The following is a 19,885-nucleotide window of genomic DNA, read 5'->3' on the forward strand; positions in this document are numbered from 1 at the left end:
TACCTTCTTGGTGAGCCTAACTCAACCATTGACTTAATACCTTAACCCACCTGTCTGCTCCCCTTACCCATGTCCCCCAACATCCCTGACTTTTTTTATTTTCCATTCCTCTTATCCTACTTTGCTTTTTCTTTTTACCATAGCACTCTTATCATCCTCTAACATAGTATATAACTCACTATTTTGATACTCACTATTTTGATATGGTTACTGTTCATTTGCTATTACCCACTGCTAAAATGTAAGTCCCACATTGGACTGAAATACCCTATGCACCTGGAACAGCACCTGATATGTAGTAGGACTCGATAAATGTTGGATGAGTAAATGAATACACGAAACATTTTGTCATACATAAAAATTATTTGTGAATATATTTTTATTTTGTATTTTTCTTTTTTTTTTAAGATTTTTCATTGGGGAATTGGGGGAGGGAACAGCATTGGGGAATTGGGGAAGGGGAACAAACAAGTTGCTGTCCTTTTGTTCTTCAGTCTAGTTGTGGAGAATGTGGCTTCCCTGGCCCATGTTGGTATTATCATTGCGGTCTTCCTGGCTGAGGCAGATCAGTCACCAGCCATTGGACCGCCGATCATGGCAGCCCACGGCAGCCCACGCCGCGCGACTCATGGCAGCCCAGCTTCAGATCGAGCTGTTGTTCACCATCTTAGCTGTAGAGGGCGCAGCATCACTGGCCCATGTGGGATCCCACTCAGTGGCGCTGCAGCTCAGAGCTCACGCTCCCAAGCCAACTCTTAACCAATGAGCCACTTGGCTGGCCTTATTTTGTAGTTTTCTAATGTTTAAGTAAAACAAACTGATTTGGAAAGTATTGAAAATGAATCATATATTAGTGTATAAAGTTAGAAATAAAAATCATTAATACATCCACCAATCAGTGAAAAAAGATAAGTTTTTGCATATTTTTCTATAATTCTTAGAGATTAGATTACTTTAGGCACTATTATGTACATTTTTTTGGTTACATATTATAATATATCAAAGCCATTTTTATGACATTAGAAATGTATCAAGATTTGTACACTGGCAGTATTGTAGCCAATGAGGTTTACCTGAGGCAGGATTATTGCTGAAAAAAAATATCAAAAACATATATTTTTAAAATAGTTACGTAATATCCCATTATGCAAGTTACCATGTTCTGCTTAATTGTGGTCATTTATATTGTTTCCAAGTATTTTATATTATTTGCTACCTCAATGAACATCTTTATGTTCATTGCAGACATCCTTATTAACATACCCAACTTTTCCTTGGGACCAATTCATAGAGGAAGGGGAAGTCCTAGGGAAATTGGCATGGGTATTTTAAAGGATCTTTATCTATATTGCTAATTTGCCTTTCAGAAAGAGGTTGCCAATTTATGCTGCCATCAGCAGCATATCTGAACCAAAGAGAAATCATGACAAGATTAACTATCATAAAATTGCTTAATTTTTCTAATTTTATATGGTCAAAACTATGCGTTCATGATCAGAGCAAAACTGAACATTTCTTTACATGTATTAACTATTTATATTTCTCTTTTGTGAGTTGTCTTTCATATCCTTAGCCAATCATCTACTGAAGTCTTTGTTTATCTTACTGATTTAAATGGGTTCTTCATATATCAGAGGTGTTAAATTTTTATCTTTTATATTAGTTATATTTTCCATTGTGTTCTTTTGTTGAGATTTTTTCCATACAGTCTTTTCCATCTTTATGTAGTTACATTTCTTATTATTTTCCTTTGTGATCTTTTTCTTGTTAAGTCCTTACCCAGTCAAAAATTAGGTAGATGTTCATTAAAGTGTTTTTCCAATTTTTATGGGGTTTTTTTAATGCTTTTCTCTAATTCCTCTAGAATTTATTTGGAGATATGAGTTGAGACTGTAATGTCATTTTCCCTCAAAAGAGATCAAGTTGTCCCAGCATCTTTTATTCACCTTCCTTTCCCCATTGATTTAGAATGCCTTCTTTGTCATCTATCAAATCCTTACATGTAAATGTCATTTTGCCATCCTATAGTTGTTACTTAGATCTGTTAACATTTTTACCTGATTTTACTGCAGCATTTCTTACTCTGTATTGTAATCATGTACTCATTCCTCTCTCTCCCCCTACTAGGTTATGAGCTTTCTAGTTTTTTTTTTCTTTCCCCCTGGATCCAGCACAATACCTGGTTCACAGAAGCTAGCAAATAGATTTTGATCAACTAATGGCAATTCTTGACCCACCGAAAATCAAGGAGCCAGGTAGACTAGATGAGGTGGATGAATCCAAAGCCTTTTAGCCTCTCTGCCTTGGGGACTTCAGAACTGGTTTCAGAAACAAGAACATAGCATCTCAGAGAGAGAAGAAATATTGAGAAGGTTAGGCAGTCATTCCACAGAGCCAGTCTTAGAAGGACATATAATGTTCAGATATTAGGAAGGCTGCCTAGTTCTAAAATAAAATTTCTAGTATCTAAGTCCCAAATGCCTTAATTTCCACAGCTATGTATGCATTCTTTTGCCTTTAGACTTTGACCCAGGCAAAATCCAATTGCTTATTTAGTTAACGCCATCCCTCCTAAGCTCCAAGTCCCTACAAAGCTGGCAGAAGCCCTGACTAACTTGTATATTTCTGTACTATCATAGTAATTGCCATAGTGATTAGCACACAGTACAATAAATAAATACTTTCTGAGTGAGTCAACAAATCAACAGAGATCAAACAGTAAATCTAAGCAACCATTGTAATATAACTATGTAGCTGCAGGATACTTTTCTCAAAAATAGTTTTCACAGAAATGAAACCAACATAAACAAACTAAAGACCTGAGGGGTCGAGGGTAGATGATTAATGCATTAGAGAAAAAGAGTGTAGAAAAGCAGAAATGGAGGACTGACTATCCTTTTAGGTCATTGATATTTTATCCAAATTAACCAAGGTAAGAAAAACCCATGCCTTCACTGTTAAGTCAGATATTGTTACTAATATTCATAATCTCCAGGTAAGAGTATTTTATGCCCCTTCCAAGACTTTTGTTTTCTGAGTTTGTAAAGCACCTACTATTCCAGTTATCTACTCTTGCATAACAAACAACTGCCACAAAACTTGGTGGCCTGAAATGTCCGTTTGTTATGACTTCTCACAGTTTGGGGATGACAGGTTCAGCAAGGTGATTCTCACTTGGAATTCTTTATATAGTTGCAGGTAGATGTGCATGAGGCTGGATCATCTGAAAGCTTCCTTTTCCACACATCTGGCATACATCTGGCACCTCTCCATGGAAACCCTCTACATAGCTAGCTTGGGCTTCCTCACAACATGGTGGCGTCAGGATATCAGACTTTCAAAGACTCAGGCTCTAGAATGATTGTTCTCAGAGGCTCAGGCAAAAACGGCCAGGCTTCTTTTGAGCTGGCCTCAGAAGTTTGAAAATATAGTTTTTGCTGCATTCTTTTTGTTGATCGGGTCACATTGATTCAAGGGCAAGAGAATTAGATTCTGCCTCTAATGGCAGAAATGTCAAAGAATTTGCCCTATCTTTAGTCCTTCACAGCTTCTCTTAAGAAAAAAGAGCCTTTAAAGGCTGAACTTACACCTCACTGAAAACTTTCTTGTAATTTAAAGCCATTTTCCTTATTCTGTCTCATTGAAGATAGTCAAGAGGCAACTAAAAAGCTTTCATTTGCTAGCAATAGTTTTTATAATTAAAGATATTTACATCTTATCTGCAATTGTATTTTCCCTGTCTACAACATGAGATGCTAAAACTTATATTGTACTTTCCAGCTCTAATTTTCAGGAGTCTCTATGGAATGCTTTACTTGTCGTTTATAGTCTTTTACAAAAAGTCTAAAAACTACTTCATAAGAAATACTTATTTTCAATGACTAAACTACAACCACTCAAATAACTGACAAAAATTCCTTGTCCTCAATTACTAACTACTACTGAACTATTATTGCCCAGATAGAAACAGTTCTGAATTTACACATAAAAGATAAAGTTATTACAACATTTTGAAGAAAATCTTTGAAGCTAATTATCTAAAGATTAGAGAAAGGATATCTTTTAATTAATTTGAAACCCTGGATTGAGTACTAAGCAGAAACATGAAAGAAAGATTTCCAATAGGAAGTGGTGGTTATGGAAGAGTCTCCCTCCCCTTGAGGATTACCATTTAATTTTCAACATTGATTTGAAATAAATGCTGGTATGATCTCCAAGGGAAGACTGTTTCTGTTATAAACCTAACAAAGAAGCACACAGTATAATAAGCAAAATATATGCTGTGCTCCTCTGTTTAACTAACTTCCATAGTCTACACTTTGGTTTCAATGAGGGTACATTTACACTCTCTGTCCTCTCACATAAATGTCATGGAGGGTGAGTCTTTAGGTGGGGTGTACTTCAGGGCTTTCCTGATCTTTTTATTTGCTTTCCTTCCACCCAGGATCCATGTTGCGTGGCACTCTGAGTTTTGATAACAGTGAATTGCCACAAATATTTTGCTTTCCCTTATATTAATGAAAAAACTTAACATTTTAAGTTAACCAATTTAAATTATGGGAATGATGCACACTGTGTCAAGATAAGCTTAAAAATTACCTACAACTTACTTCTACAGCTCAATAGCAAACATCATATATATATATATATATATATATATATACATAACCTGATTAAAAAATGGGCTAAGGACTTGATTAGCCATTTCTCCAAAGACATACAAATGCTCAACACCACTAATCACCAGGGCAAAGCAAATCAAAACCACAATGAGATACCACCTCACACCTGTCAGGATGGCTATTATCAAAAAAACAAGATAACAAGTGTTGACAGAGGATGTGGAGAAATTGGAGCCCTTGTGCACTGTTGATACGAATGTAAATTGGTGCAGCCACTACAGAAAACAGTACGGAGATTTCACAAAAATTAAAAATGTAATTAACATATGATCCAATAATCCCATTTCTGGGTATTTATCCAAAAGAATTAAAATCAGAATCTTGAGTAGATAGTCACACACACATGTTGATTGTAGTGTTATTAACAATAGGCAAGATGTAGAAACAACCTAAGTGTCGATCAATAAATGAATGGACAAAGAAAATGTAATATATACATACAACAGAATACTACTCAGTCTTTAAAAAGAAGAAAATTCTGCAATATGTGACAACACAGATGAACCTGGAGGACATTATGCTGAGTGAAATAAGCCAGTCACAAAAAGACAATTACTATATATGACTCCACTTATATAAGGTACCTAAAATAATCAAATTCATAAAATCAAAGAGTGGAATGGTAATTGCCAGTGGCTGGGAGGAAGATGAAATGGAGATCTATTAATCAACAGGCATAAAATTTCAGTTAAACAAGATGAATAAGTCTAGAATCTGCTATACAACATTGTCCCTATAGCCAACAATAATCTATTGCACACTTAAAATTTTGTTAAGGAAGTAGATCCCAGCTTGTGTTTTAACACAATAATTTTTTTTTTGAAAACCACATGCATAGCTGGAAGAAAAATTACCTACAAGTAAATATTGTATGATTCTCAGAACTTTTACTATATCTTAATTTCTCAATTTTTTTTAAAAGACATTTACAGAGTACATACAGAGTGTCAAATACCAAGTAGGTGCTGAGGCTCTAAGGATGCCTAAGAAATGTTCCTTGCCTTCAGGGAGATTTCCAAGATTCCTCAGGCTTTTGGAAGCCAAAATTATTTTTCCTAGTTTGTCAGCATTGATGCAACAGACCTTTCCTAGCTCCCATTTTTGTTTTCTTTTTTCAGGCTTGGTTTTAAAATTGCTTCCAAGTATACATTATTTTATCTTTATAATTATAGTCTAATATATGATCTATGCTCTTTGAAACATAATGCTTATTAAAAAAATAAGAGAAGCCCTTCCTTTCCTTTCTTCCACACCATTGGTCTTCCACAAACTTAACCTTAACTTCCCAGCTCCCTGACCTCATGTTCCACAGGCTAATGAGAACCTTCCTAGGCTACAACAGTACGTTCCTCACAAAGGGCATAAATCTTTCATTTCATAGCAATATGGTATGTATTAATGTTAAGTTTCAGATGTACATGAGACATTCAGGAGGTGACATCCAGTTGATAGTTCAATGTTTCTCAAAGCTTTACGTACATCATCATCTAAGAAGCTTTAGAAAATGCAGATGCCCAAGTATCTCCCCCCACACCCACCCCCAGCCTTATAAACCAGGTTGGTTGTCTGGCGTTGGACCCTGAAGCTGCACATGGGATTCTAATCACAGGGATAAAAATTGCTGAGGTAATTTAATATACTGTCTAGAGCTTAAGTTTTACTTTTTTAAATTTGGGTTTGAGAATCATTACTATTCAGGTGGTAGTTGAAGTCCTGGATATGAATGAGAATACCCAGAAAGAGAGGAGAATGAGAGAAAAGCTGATGAAGGACAGAGAAAGACTATGCACCATCCCAGCATTAATAGTGGAGTCCCAGTAAAGGGGAACAAGAAAAAGTCACTTGCAAGATGGAAGAGTTGAGAATGTCATGAAAGCCAAGGTAGAATTGATGATAAGGATGCTGGAAGACAGAGTTGAGAAAAGAGAGAACTAGTAGCCTAATTGTTTGAGAAAGTTGGTATGAAACCTGAAGCACCTCACAGGAGATTCATCTTAAATACCAGGAGGACAGAGAAAGTAAGAAAAAAACAAAAGAGGAAAGAGGTAGGTAAGTTGATAATGAAAGGCATAATTGAGGGGACATTGATTTATTTTGTAGTAAATAGCTTCAAGTTTCTTTGTGAAGAAGGAAAGGAATTTCCTGAGAGCGACACGGTCGAGGGTAGTCCTTGAAAGGAATGGAAAAAGCGTGAATCAGAGACCCCAAAAGAGATTGGATTGTGTCGTTTTCTACAGAAGTTCTCCACATCTCAGGTGTAGGTGCAGGAGAACTAATTAATTAGTTACAGCAGATTTGCAAGATTGCATGAAGATGCAGTGGGGTGGGATGGGGTCAAGAAAGTAAGAAAGTTGAGGGGCCGCCATGAGAGAGGCGGAAGTGGTAAACAATGGAATTCAGGCTCCATTGGAAAGGAAATGAAACCATGGAGATAAAAGGAAGGGTTCAAAGAGCAAATGTAATGTCAGTAAGGAAAAAAGAGCTGGAGACGGGAGGAGTTCCAAAAGTAGTCCATAAGTGTTTAACATTTCAGAGGTAGAGCCAGTCTCAAATGGCCATGGGGATGAGCTTTGAATATAGGATGGTCAAAGCATTTTGAGCTTGGGTTGCTGGGAGGGACATTTAGTAATACAATTTTGATGTCCCCCAGGATCGAGGATAGGACAGGAATGGAAAGAAAGGCTACAAGCCAGGGCTAAAATCCTCAGTGACCAAGGGGAAGAGGACACAAAGAGAAGGGATGGAGAGAGCTGAGCTGATGGCATGAGTTTTGAAGGACAAGGGTTTTTATATGTGTTTGAAAGTCAGTGTCCAGCAGCAGCAGTGAGTGAGAAAAATGCCAAATGCCATTTTCCTACTACGCTCCATCCTCCATGCTGTAGATCCCAGGGCTTTCCAACACACATCTGTTATTTCCTTCCTCTTTTGAAAATTTGTCACGATTCCCATCAGCCTCTGAGTAAACACAGTCTACGAGGTCACCATGACTGAGCCCAGCTTCACTTCCTTCTCTTACTCGGAGGGTCATGGCGACAGCTTGTCGCACCCCCAGCACCTGCGGGTCCTTTCGCCTGTGACCTTTTCTCCTTAGACTCTCTCTCAGCCCAGAAATGACACCCTGAAAGCCCGTCCTGACCCCAAGGCCTAATTCATTGCTGGTCCAATATTCTAATATCCTAATTCATTGTTGGCCCTTCTAGCACCCACCCAACTGTCTTACAGCACTTTCCACATTGTACAGTGATCAACAATATAGCAGTCTCTTCCTCTAGTAGGCTGATCACCTTGGGAACAACCGCTAAGTGTTTTACTGCTCTCTGGATCTTCAGCCTATCGCCCTGTGCCTGAAACATAGCAAGCACTCGGTAAACATTGACCAAAGTGACATGTGCTTACTAAGCTACTGAGCCGGTTCCTGTCATAGGACAGCTTTGGTTTATAGATGATTCATAATCTCACAGTCACCACAAACCCACACACAGTTTCCAAGAATGACTGTAACGATCCAGTTCCCAAATTGACATACAACTAACAGTGTGTTAGGGCCTCATCCTAACGCTTGTAGAGAGGAGACAAAATTACATCTTTCCGGAAGCAAAAGAAATTCCTCTTACGCTGCTCCCTTTCAATGGCTTTTGCCACCACTAGCAGCCTCCCAGCAAAAAACTTTGATTTTCTTGCAGCTTCTATATTGAGCCAACCAAGCCTCTGAAGGGGTGCTGGCCACCTTCCAGGAGCATCCTAGTCCTGTCTTTGCTGATTATGAACCTTGGGCTCTGCTGCAAACACACTCCTCTGTGGACGGGAGACCAAAGGCAGAACAGATGGAAGATCCGACCACAAGTCTTTGAAAGGAGGTAAGGCGAAGCCACCCCCTATCACTGCCCTCGATTCTGCATTTGCTGTCTATATGTTCCATGCAGGGTAAGCAAACTCCAATTCGTTATTATTATTATTATTATTATTATTATTATTATTATTATTTGTGTATACTATATCTGCCTTGGTTCTTCTTATCTCTTTGTCAAACTGTATTCATTGAGGTTCTGGCCACCAAAATTGCTACTAGCTGATTGCTCCTGGCATAGGTAGGAATCTTGCTGGCCGACGTGAGAAAGTCATTACCATCCCCCACTCTGCCAAGAAAAAATACCCACCATTTTCTGAAACCTCTAATGCTACTGCTATGTAGGCCGATAAAGTTCACATCAAGGTTATGTACTGTGTTCATAAAAATATACGTTTTTTAATAAAAATAGCCCCTGGAAGGCAATTCCATCAATTGCCATATTTTGTAATACAAAGAAGACACATTTTTTGGAAGTGCCCCTCATGTTTTGTCAACTTTATTTAAAGAAAAGATTAGCCCAAAAAAGCAAGATCAATGCTAATCCTTACTTCCCATCCCTGAATTTAATGCTGTAGTCATTTATTTTTATAAATAGAGCCATTTGCATTCTTTCACTGGAGACAACCTCAGCTAGTTTATAATGTTAAGAAGCCAAAAAGTTGTCTTTCGCTCTTTCATCTTCTAAACTTAAAGTCAGATCTAAACTCATGGGGAGAGGCATCTGAGGCAAGTGGCACCAAAGATTTTATTAATATGCATCCAATTCCTGGGCTCTCCCTCACTTTGAAACTTGAGCACTTAACATAGTTTTGACAATGGTTGTTTGGCCAAGGTTTTTAATTGAGTCTAGCCACTGCCCTTTTGGCCACAAGTTTACAAGAAAAAGGACAGTGGTGAGAGTGGGTTCATCAGAACCCCCAGACATCCTTGTGGAAAAACTCTCTCCCCAAGGAATTTGGTCCGTGCCCTTGAGCATTCCAAAGTCTGCAACTTTCCATGGCTACATATGGCCCATTGACAGTTAGCAGCTGTCAAGCGGACAGGCCGAGCACACCCAGCTGGTCAATTGAGGCCACGTCTAGACAAAATGAATAGACACAGCTCATCGGTTCCATTTGGCCATCCCAGCGATTGATGCAGATCAGCCCGGGGCTCCCTGCAACTGCAAAGATGAGCGTGGGAGCATGGCACTCGTCAGAGGTGAGCAGACAGCCCCGCCGAGGTCCTGGCTAACCAGGGTGAGCTCCACACACTGTGCTGACAAAAGGGAAGACCCTTTCCAGAACCACTGTGATCCACCTTCATTGCAGTCAGTGGCTCATTTTGACCTCAAGCCCCCACCGCCGAACAGTCCATCTCAGGAAGCTCTTTTCTAAAATCACCTTGCTGAGCATCGTGTCTAGCAGAAGAAACTCAATGCTCCAAAGTCAAGAGTGTCTTCCCATATTGAAGAGTTCCTATGGTAGGAAAGGAATATTTTTTTAAAAACCTGAGTAAGTAGTGACTTTCCCCCAGCTGCCATCACATGACGTATATTAAAGAGAAAAAAAAAACCTGCAAAGCATAATACAGTCAAAAATATAAAATGTAACTGAACTGACCATTCCACCTTCTGCCTAAACTTTACAATACTAAAAAAAAAAAGAAAACGTCCACAAATCTCGCCTGAAGAATTTCAAAAATCATCACAAAATCCTGCCTCAGATATAAAATATTTCTTTATAAACTAATTAGCAATTTCAGTGACAGGCTAGCTTTTGTTAGGGATAAAGAAAACTGGCTATCAAAATAGTTCCGGCTTGCTTCAAAAGAGAAAAAAAGGCAGAAGACGCCACAAAATCGGCTCAAGGAAACAACAGTTGTATGGCGTCCTACAACTCTAGGGCCAAAGCTCCAAGCTTCTCACCAAACATGTGGCTCCATGCAGAAATATGCCAAAACAGCACAGTTTGGGCTCATTGTATCCCAATTAATACTATAATGAGCTTCCTTAGATAGCCGAAGCCTTAATCAGCCCTATCAAAACTATGCTCAGAAAAAAACTCATGTTAATTCTGCTTAATGCCTGACAGTGGTTAAGCACCATTAATACTCCATAATTTCATTGTATGTTATTGTAATCATATCAGCATATATCTCAGTGGCCACACAAGGCTCAATAGGCTGCCGTGAATTACAGGTCACGTGACTCTGCTTCAGTAAGAGACTATCTTCCATCACAGCCAGACCTCCTTTGCCCTCCCCGCAGTCAGTAGCCTAAGCAGGTATTAATAAAGGTCTCCTTTTTTAAATTGCACAGCTCTAAATGGTCTTTAAGGGACCCAGCAGTAATCTCAAGATTCCTATATTTTAGCAGGAAAGCAGGACAGAGGAATTAATAAGAGCCCTTTCTGTGTAAACTGCTCCCTGCTCTAAGGCTATAGCGTGATGTCAGGGCGCTAAGAGAATTTTAAATGCACAGGATGGATTGTTTGTGTTGCAAAAGCGAAACAGGGGGCAAAGGCTAAGAGACTTGAGGAAATTGAAAGACTGCCAGGGATGCTGGGATGCAAATAGCAACAAAACAGGGATAAATGCTCCTGCTCACATATGCAGGAGTCCTGCAGAAGGGGGAGAAAAAAAAAGGTTATTAATTTTCACCAGGCTGTATCTTACAGCTGGTGGCTCAGCATCAGTTTTTGGTGTAATGAAAATGGTCTGAGCAGAAGATAAATGGTTCATAAAGTGGACCATTTAGATGCAATCGAGGCTCAATCTGCCCAGTGACTAATCACGTCCCCCCAGTAAAGCTGAATTCCACTAACAGACTTTTTTTTTTTCCCCCCCGGCTGTACCAGTGAATTGTAGCCGGGTCTAAGTTCAAGGCAGGCAGAGAATTATCTTGATTTATTAGCACACTCCCTGGCCGTGCCACTCGCTCGGCTGTGCCTTTGTGGGGCTTCTGCCCTGTTGCTGTCGCAGTGTAATTTTTACTGTTCCCCTGTGACTAGTACACAGCATCATTTTCAGCTGCTAGAAAAATGGGCTGCTTTTGCACCTGTAATTTTTCTTCTTTTGCTGCTGAAGGTATATAATATATCTCTAAAGTACGTAATAAGTTTCTGAAAAACGTGTTTTTAAAAGAAATTGATTCCAGTGGTTTATAAGCCCGAGCAAGGCCACATCAGGAAATGTTCCAGATTGCAAAGGTATGCCTGGCTAGGAAGGCAGCCATTTTTCCCCTTCCGTTTAGTGAATCCTGACTTCTGTCTAGTCCAGAGTATCATCTCAGACTTCTTTCTATACAGTAGTTGCTTCTCATAATGAACTCTGATCAAATAAAAATGCTGTTTATATTGAGACTTTACAAGTCCTGATTACATATAAAATAGAGTAGAATCCCTCATAATGACATTTAATTGTGAGAAAGAAAAGATCCCACTCGAAGAGCTTTCAGCTGCATTTGTTCAATGTTCCTTTGCATAATGCCGTTTATAGATCATTCAATTATGACATTATTATGAGCGGCATAAGAGTAACTCACTGGTTCCCCATATTTTTAGACCTATGGAAAATAAACTTGGGGACGACTTTCATTATTTTGACTGGGAGTTACCCACAAAAGGCCCTTCGTTTACATGAGGGTTGGCCACCCATTTGGCTAATGAATTCCGACACTTCACCCATAATCTCATGAGCATCTTCAGAAGGGGGATTCCTGTTGCTGAGGACACTAGGATGAGCCAAGTGAGGCTCCAAAGATTGTCACTGAATGTTATTAATAACCCAACAAATGGCGGGGGAGGGGGCCTGAGCTGGTTTCTACTGAGCCCTCGAAGGTTTTTTTTCCATTTTCTGAAGGACCTGACAGATATGATAGGTAAACTAGCAGGCAATAAGCAGGGGGGAAATGCTGCTGAAAACCTCAGTGATCATACAGCTAGGAAAGGAGCCCCAGTTTTTGGATATCTGCCTTGGCAGCCTCACTCCTTCAATAACATCCGTTTTCTGCAGGCGGCAGGAGGCGTAGATTTATTATTGTCTCTCAGACCTACATCTGTCCATTTAGCAGGGTGAGCTTTCACCTGCCCCCCTCCCCTTTTCACAGAGCTTTGACCAATTCAGCTGGGAACTGACTTTGCAGGAAAACAAATGTGCCTGTGGGATGCCGGCCACGCCCACAGTTTTGGCAGCAAAAAAATTTAAAAATAAGGTGGGGAAGCATGGCAGTTGTCATTTGCAGCCATATGTATCCATAGAACACGTCTGTAACGGCACAATCGGAGCAACCAATGCATTCTGTCGTTCACGTAACAAACATTCATAACATACGTAGTATGTGGCGAATGCTGTGATAGGTTTGCTGAACACATAGGTGAATGAGGCAGAGCCCTTCCCTCAAAAATCTGCAGTGCTGAATGACTAATGACTAAATGAATGAAATGGATATATGTGTCTGACCCATATGATGCTCAATAAGTCTGAAAGACTAAGGCCACGGGTGAGTAACCTCTGGTTCTAGTCAGAGCCACCTAGGATCAGCGTGGCTTTGGGGAAGTCACTTAACTTCTCTGTACTTTGGTCCTATAACTATAAAATAAGGATAAGGATCTTTGCCCCTCAAGATGCTTTTGAGAATTAATGAGGTGGTATTTGTACAATCGCTTTGATGCATCACAGAATATAGGGAATTATTACTATTACCTGAAAGGTGAGGGACTGTCATAGAATTGTGGACACCGTGCCCTGCCCAAGGGCACCCAGCTGAGGGGGAAGGGCAGGCTAAAATACAGCCCACTCTTGGCCCACCAAGCCATGTGATCAGGCATGGGACTGTGTCATCCCTGGAGAAGGGGCACGATTTTCTAATTTGCACAAATGCACCAAATGGGCTAGGAATAGTGTGTGCAAATGTGAAGTATGTCAAAACAGCTCTTGGAACTAGTCCATCATGGAACATTTCCATAAATTGTAAGTGCTTGAGTCCTCACTGGCTTCTGTTACGTACTACATGGGCCTTTGACACTGAGCTATAATATCTTGGAAAACTACATCTTGGTTAAGGAACACAATTTTTTTTAATGTATTTAGCCCATAAAAACACAGCCTTAATTTTTAATTCAGAAGAATATAAATGTGTATGAGTGAGAAAGTTTTCCTAAGTGAAAGCATAGCTTATACAGTGGGTGGATCAAATTCTTGAACAATATTCCTTGATTGAATGGCCCCACTGAGCATTAAATCAGTCCAATGTGATCTCAACATAGGACCTATTCAACTGCAAATGAGAATGTGTTCTAAGCCTTCTCCAAAATTCCAGACTAAACAGCCCCACCCCTGTCACTGACTCTGCCCTTGCCTGCTTTATCTTTATAGCGCTGATAAACACAGAATTATATGTTTGGTTTTGTTTACTTCTTTATTTTCTATTTCCTCATGCAGGGGACCTTGAGCAAGTCTTGGACTTGAGTTTCCTCACTGGTCAAATGGACATGCTAACACCCTACGGGACCACTAGGAGATTGTGATGGTAAAGAATCCGATAAAGGCTATGATGAGCCTTTGACAGTACGGGCCCAAGGTCCCCAAGAATGCCTGAATCCTGCCCAGACCTTAGTAACTTTTCCACACAAAGCCCCCAAGGGGCAGATATGCTCCAGTGGCAGCAGCAAATAAAATTAAAGTAACTCTTCCCCTGTGAGCCTGGAACAGTGACAGGGCCCCAAACCAATCGGTCAGTCCAGCCTGCTTGGTAGTAGAATGGCAGCTGGAAGAGATCAAGGGAGAAGGCTGACCCAGGGGAGTGTGTGTGTGTGTGTTTAATAGAGTGGGGGCGAGATTGCTGGAAGGCAGAGTAGACCAGCAGCCTGATTACTGCTTCTGCAGCTAAGAGGAAAGAAGAGCAGAGCACCAGAAAGACGCGGATCGGCGAGTCTGAATTGCAACTCACAGTGACCTCACCTGCTGGAAACATGGTGTTCTGCAATAAGACCAACAAATAGCAGCTCCTTCATGGGGTGGTGAGGTGGGGGCAGGGAGGTTGGCAGCCAAAGCGGATGGTGAATGCTTGGCCACCCACACAGAGGTCTCGAAAGCCTGACACCTACTGGGTACTCAGGACAGAACTCATCATAGAACATTTTCCAAATAAAATGGACTAAAGAGAATTCGCTCCTTTTGAGGGTGACCTTCAGGATTGGCACGTATGAGGCTGTGGTCCTCTGTGAAGGTGCCTCCCCCACGTCAGGATTATTCGGTGTCTTCGTCAGCTTGGGCTGCTATAGCAAAATATCGGAGACTGGGGGGCTTAAACAACAAACATTTCTTTCTCACAGTTCTGGAAGCTGGAGAGTTCAAGTCCAAGCTGCCAAGTGATTTGGTTCCTGGTGAGGGAACTCTTCCTAGTTTGCAGACAGCTGTCTTCTCATTGTATCCTCATACGATGGAGAGAGAGAGATAATGTCTCTCATTTCTCCTCTAAGGGCACCAATTCCATCGTGAGGGCTTCACCTTCATGGCCTAATTATCTCCCAAGGGCCCCACCTCCATCACATCAGGGATTAGGCTTCTACATATGAATTAGGGTGGGGGAGGGGACACAAAAATTCAGTCCATAGCATCCATTCTGATATTTTTGGTTTTTTATTTATAATTGGCAATAATGAAAAATAAAGTTACACTATCTCAGAACTTGCATTTTCTTAAGAATGTTCAAAAAAGAGAAAGGCATGGGGGTTTTGGCTGATATTTGTGTGGAAAGACAAGTACTTATTGTTTCTACCATCTAAGTCATAGACAACTAAATGGCTTACCAGTTTTGTGTTGCAAATAAAATCAACACTTCTCTCTAGAAGTTATCAGCTTGTCTCGAAAAACACTTGGATTAATCCAGTATCTACTTGTCTCTATGTTACGATAATCATGACAACTGGGTAAAATATTTATCAATAGAAAATTGAATCCAAATACACACTAAAACACTCACTGAGCCACTTTTTCAAGCCAGTAGGAATTAGTCATAAGACCGACATTAGAGGTAGTATATCTTCCTACACTACAAATAGTGGAGCTCGATAGGTAAACTGGGTCTGAGAACAGAAACAGGGATTCAGAATTCACATTGACAGAGACTCTCCTGTCAGCACTTTACACATTCATGGGTCCTGTATGTTTCTGTGAACCTCTTTATATATACTGGTGTGACAATGTATTTGTCCTGACAGTAGGCGCATGCGTGCGTGCACAAGCATATGACTGTGTGTGTGTGTGTGTGTGTGTGTGTGTGTGTGTGTGTCAGGAGGATGGGGGCAGGGAGAGTATGTGTTATTCATGCCGGGACACAAGTATGCTAATGGGCTAATTATTTATTGATTTGACAACTAAAGATGATTTTTTAAAGCCCAATTGACCACAAATTATTGACTTTTTTTCCCTGTACTTAGGAAAACTGTTCTTTAAGTGGAAAATTATATTAACAATAATAATAGAAATAATTAGCATCGTTCCAAAACCTGGTATCTCAATTTTGTCTTCATATAGTGCCATGTCCTATTACTGTCACATTTCTTACAAATTAATCCACATGTAGTTTCATTTTTTTCCAGCTTGGCAAATGAGACGATTTAGCCAAAGCCTTATGGGCTCCATTCTCTCCCTACCTAGAATCCAGGTTGAAAATAAGAACTAACTGAACAACCAGACAAGAACTTAGGAAAACCTCCAGTTTTCAGGTTCTACTTTTGTTCGAGTTTTCTAACGGACAATGGCTGACAAGTCTAAAGAAGTACAGGGTACGCAAGCAGAAAGACACGGGGGATTTATTTACTTATTTATTTATTTATTTTAAGATTTTTATTGGGGAATTGGGGAAGGGGAACAGACAAGTTGCTGTCCTTTTGTTCTTCAGTCTAGTTGTGGAGGACGTTGTTTCACTGGCCCAAGTTGGCACCATCATTGCGCTCTTCCCGGGTGAGGCAGATCAGTTGCTGGCTTCTGGATGGCCGCTCACTGTGGCTGCTGGCTACACACAGTAGCCCATGGCAACCCACTGCAGCAGGCGTTGCAGCCTAGGCCATCGCCAGCGACTCATGGCAGCCCAGCTTCAAGTTGAGCTGTTGTTCAGCATCTTAGCTGCAGAGGGCAGTGTCACTGGCCCTCATATGAGGGATCCGAACCGGGGCCCTCTGGCGACCCAAGCCAGCTCTTAACCAATGTGCCACTCGGCCGGCCCAAGATACAGGGGATTTAAATCAGAGGTTCCAATGCTTACAACATGAACCTACAGCTGCTACTATCTAACTTGGTGGCAATATTCAAAACTACTTCCCACCCCGCCTCCCACACACACACAGACTGGGTCAGGGAGGGGAATGGGGAGGAACCCAAGGAATCCTACCTGGCAGCAACATTTTCCCTTTCTGCTGCTCCTCCAATCACGAGTTCAGCAGGAGAGCCTTACCTGCAGGTTCAAAAACCAAGGTCCGTCCTCAATCCCTATTTGTTCTTGTCTGGGATGTAGCTTTTCCTGCTAAGGGGGGGAGGGGGGGAAGGCAGATGCTCATCAGATACCTTGTCCTTCTACTGAGATTTCCAAAGTACTGGTATGGCCCATACCTTGCAGAGGCAAGAACAGTTTAGGATGAAAAAAAATCACTACATCCACGATCTTTATTCATGTCTCGAAAATCAAACATCCTGATAGTATATGTACTGCAAACCCTCAGATTGAGTATAGGAGGGACCCAAGGTCATGTGATATTTTAAGAACATTCAGATCCCTCCTCCGGACACTCCTGGGTTTGAGAGGATGCATTCTGTACTCGCTAATTATTTCATCGCGGACCTGAACTCTACAGTTCTCAGGAAGAATTTTATTCTAACCAAAGCATTCAAATAATGTGTGGGAAGAGTATCAGGGAAGGAAGTAGAAATTCTGGAATCTCTGAGTCATAGTCAATATTTTTATGAACCTGGTTGCTATCACCTCCTAAGGAAGAACCACCGTGTGACTCAAAGTTCTACATTTGAGCAGTTGCAAATACCAGTTCCTACAAAGTTAGCAACCAGAAAGAACTGACGTCTTCCCCTTGCTACCCTTGATTCTCAACGAGGGAGAATTTATCAGATATTGAGGTGATACTCAACACCTGATGGAACCTGCCTCTCTCAGGAGATTTTACCCAAGCAGCGTCAAAATAGGATCTGCCTGCAGAGGGTCAAGTTTCTTTTTATGGGCGAGAGGTAAAGGCAGTCCTACTCACAGCGGTAAGCGAGGAATCTTAAAGTTCCACTGTAATGGCGAACACTTGGGAAAAGCAATGCTCCTAGCTTGGAGGTTTAAAATCACTGTTCAAACAACTGACCAGTCCTTTCAGTCAACAGATCTCTGTTGTGTACAAACCATGTGCCAGCCACTGTTCCAGGTGCTTAAGATAGATCAGTGAGCAAAATAGACCAAACCCCTGCCCTCATGAGCAAAAAAACTCTTGGTTAATAGATTTGATAACAACATCCCAACCCCAGCATCCCCACGAAAGTTGTTACCAAGACAACCCAATTCCATTTTGTTCATTTCCAAGCTTTGCTTACAAAGGCATTTTAATACATATTTTGATGTGGTGATAAAAATGGCAGCAGTGGCATAGAACACTAGTCTTCTATTTCTGCAGGGCTGAAACTGTCAACTCAGTGAACTAATGAAAATTTCAAATGTTATATTTGGAGTGAATTCAGCCAAACCTACCATGAACCAATTCCAGGAATGAAGTGCACAGGTGAGAGTTCAAAACCTCAGTCAATCGTCACATGGCAGCAGTTCTGATAGAGACGCTATCCCTCTGCATGTTGGACTTGAGACCACCACCTCACCCCCACAGACCGTGCCCACACAAGGGTGGAAAGTAGCCTGTGGGGGTCTTTGCGGGTTCCGGTTGGATGTCAGCCAGCCATTCAGAGGTGAAAGTGATCTAGCCTCTGATCACCCCCCACCACCTCCAGCCATCCAGTTCCCTGAGAGGTAAAATGGCTTGCCTGTGCTGGTCACATTCCTCTTTTCCGCCTTCATTTTTCATTTATCTTTATCAGTGGATGTCTGGAAAACCTAATTGCTGTTATTTCCATCTTGATCAGGCTAATAGGTATCCGAGAGGAAAAAGCTTTTTAATCCCCTCCCTGAATTTACAAAAAATAATAATAATAACAATAAAATAAAAGCCTACGTTGATAAGGGAAATATAACTCGGTCTTTTGCCTTAACAAAATTTGCTTTCATTAAAACAGAATATGCAGCATAGCTCCATGATTACTTTGGTATGTTGCATTCACCAGCATAAATAAACCTACCGCTTTTGAGCTGGGAAGGCTGCTATTTTAAAGATGAAAAAATTTCAGCTTCTGGATGGCTGCTTTCATTTAACACAGCTTCAAATGAATTTATGAACTGTTCTATAATGTTTTCTGCATACACCAAATGGCAGACGTTAGGCAGAAACCCAATATATGTTTAGTTAGTATATAATAAACATAATATTTACATGGGCTATGCACTGTGTTAAGAATCAAGAGCAGTTGCTCTATAAACTGTTATTGAATTCTCTAACACAGAGCTCTAAACCAAGTGGTCCATCAAGATTCCAGAAGAATCTTCCAGAAGAGACCCTGACCTACTCCAAGTACACAGACACATGTGTGATTCTTGGCACACACATGTGGGCATGCAAACCTATGTCTCCTTCATTTAAAAAAAAAACCCTTTAATCAAAATCTTGACAATAATCTCATTTTCTTTGGCCTCTAGGATGACAGTATAGTTTAAGATATTGTTTTTAACTGTAAATGTGTCTCTGTGGTTTTGAAGAATGTTTCAGGGGCTAAAATATATATAGATATATATATTTTAAAATCCAGTAGATAAAATAGCCAGTTCATTTCTTAAGCAATAAACAGAAAACGGGGGGAGGGGTGCTGAATAAGCATGCTTATATGGAATTTTTCTTTGAAAAGCCCACTAGTTAGGCACTATAACACTTCAGTTGATATTTCTACAGTGCAAACACGATAGTGGAAATTAAGTTGCCCCAGCAAATTCAGTTTAGTGGAAATTTGTTATGAATAAAATGCTGCTGTTGGCTCTAGAACATTGAATTTATCCACCAAATAATATCTCAAAAATACCACTTCAGAAGAAATCAGCTCTAAATAATTGATAAATTTGGTTTGTTTAGAAACCTTTTGACCTCTGTAATAGAAAGTAAAAACACATTGCAGTTATTAAAGTCACATATATTCCCTCTGGTCAGGGGAGCTTTTAATTTTAAGCTGGACTCCACAGGGGCCATTTGATAAAGCTTAGAGAAATTTTTCAACTGCTGCTGTT

At 40.4% G+C, this 19,885-nt stretch overlaps 1 long non-coding RNA gene across 3 annotated transcripts in view; it reads left to right on the top strand.

Annotated features, from left to right (window-relative positions):
• The window catches only part of LOC109373380 (uncharacterized), a 28,318-nt gene extending 12,854 nt beyond the window's left edge, over positions 1–15,464 (top strand). For 2 of the 3 annotated variants that reach the window (XR_002122213.1, XR_002122214.1), the window contains exons 2-3: positions 8,366–8,539; positions 13,954–15,464. This is a non-coding gene — a long non-coding RNA (uncharacterized LOC109373380). The remainder of the gene's footprint in view (positions 1–8,365; positions 8,540–13,953) is intronic. The other variant, XR_002122212.1, reaches the window with a different exon arrangement.
• The last annotated feature ends 4,421 nt before the right edge of the window (positions 15,465–19,885 follow it).

This window comes from Hipposideros armiger, unplaced genomic scaffold (genome assembly GCF_001890085.2).
Source record: "Hipposideros armiger isolate ML-2016 unplaced genomic scaffold, ASM189008v1 scaffold_716, whole genome shotgun sequence".
In the NCBI taxonomy this organism is placed as follows: domain Eukaryota; kingdom Metazoa; phylum Chordata; class Mammalia; order Chiroptera; family Hipposideridae; genus Hipposideros; species Hipposideros armiger.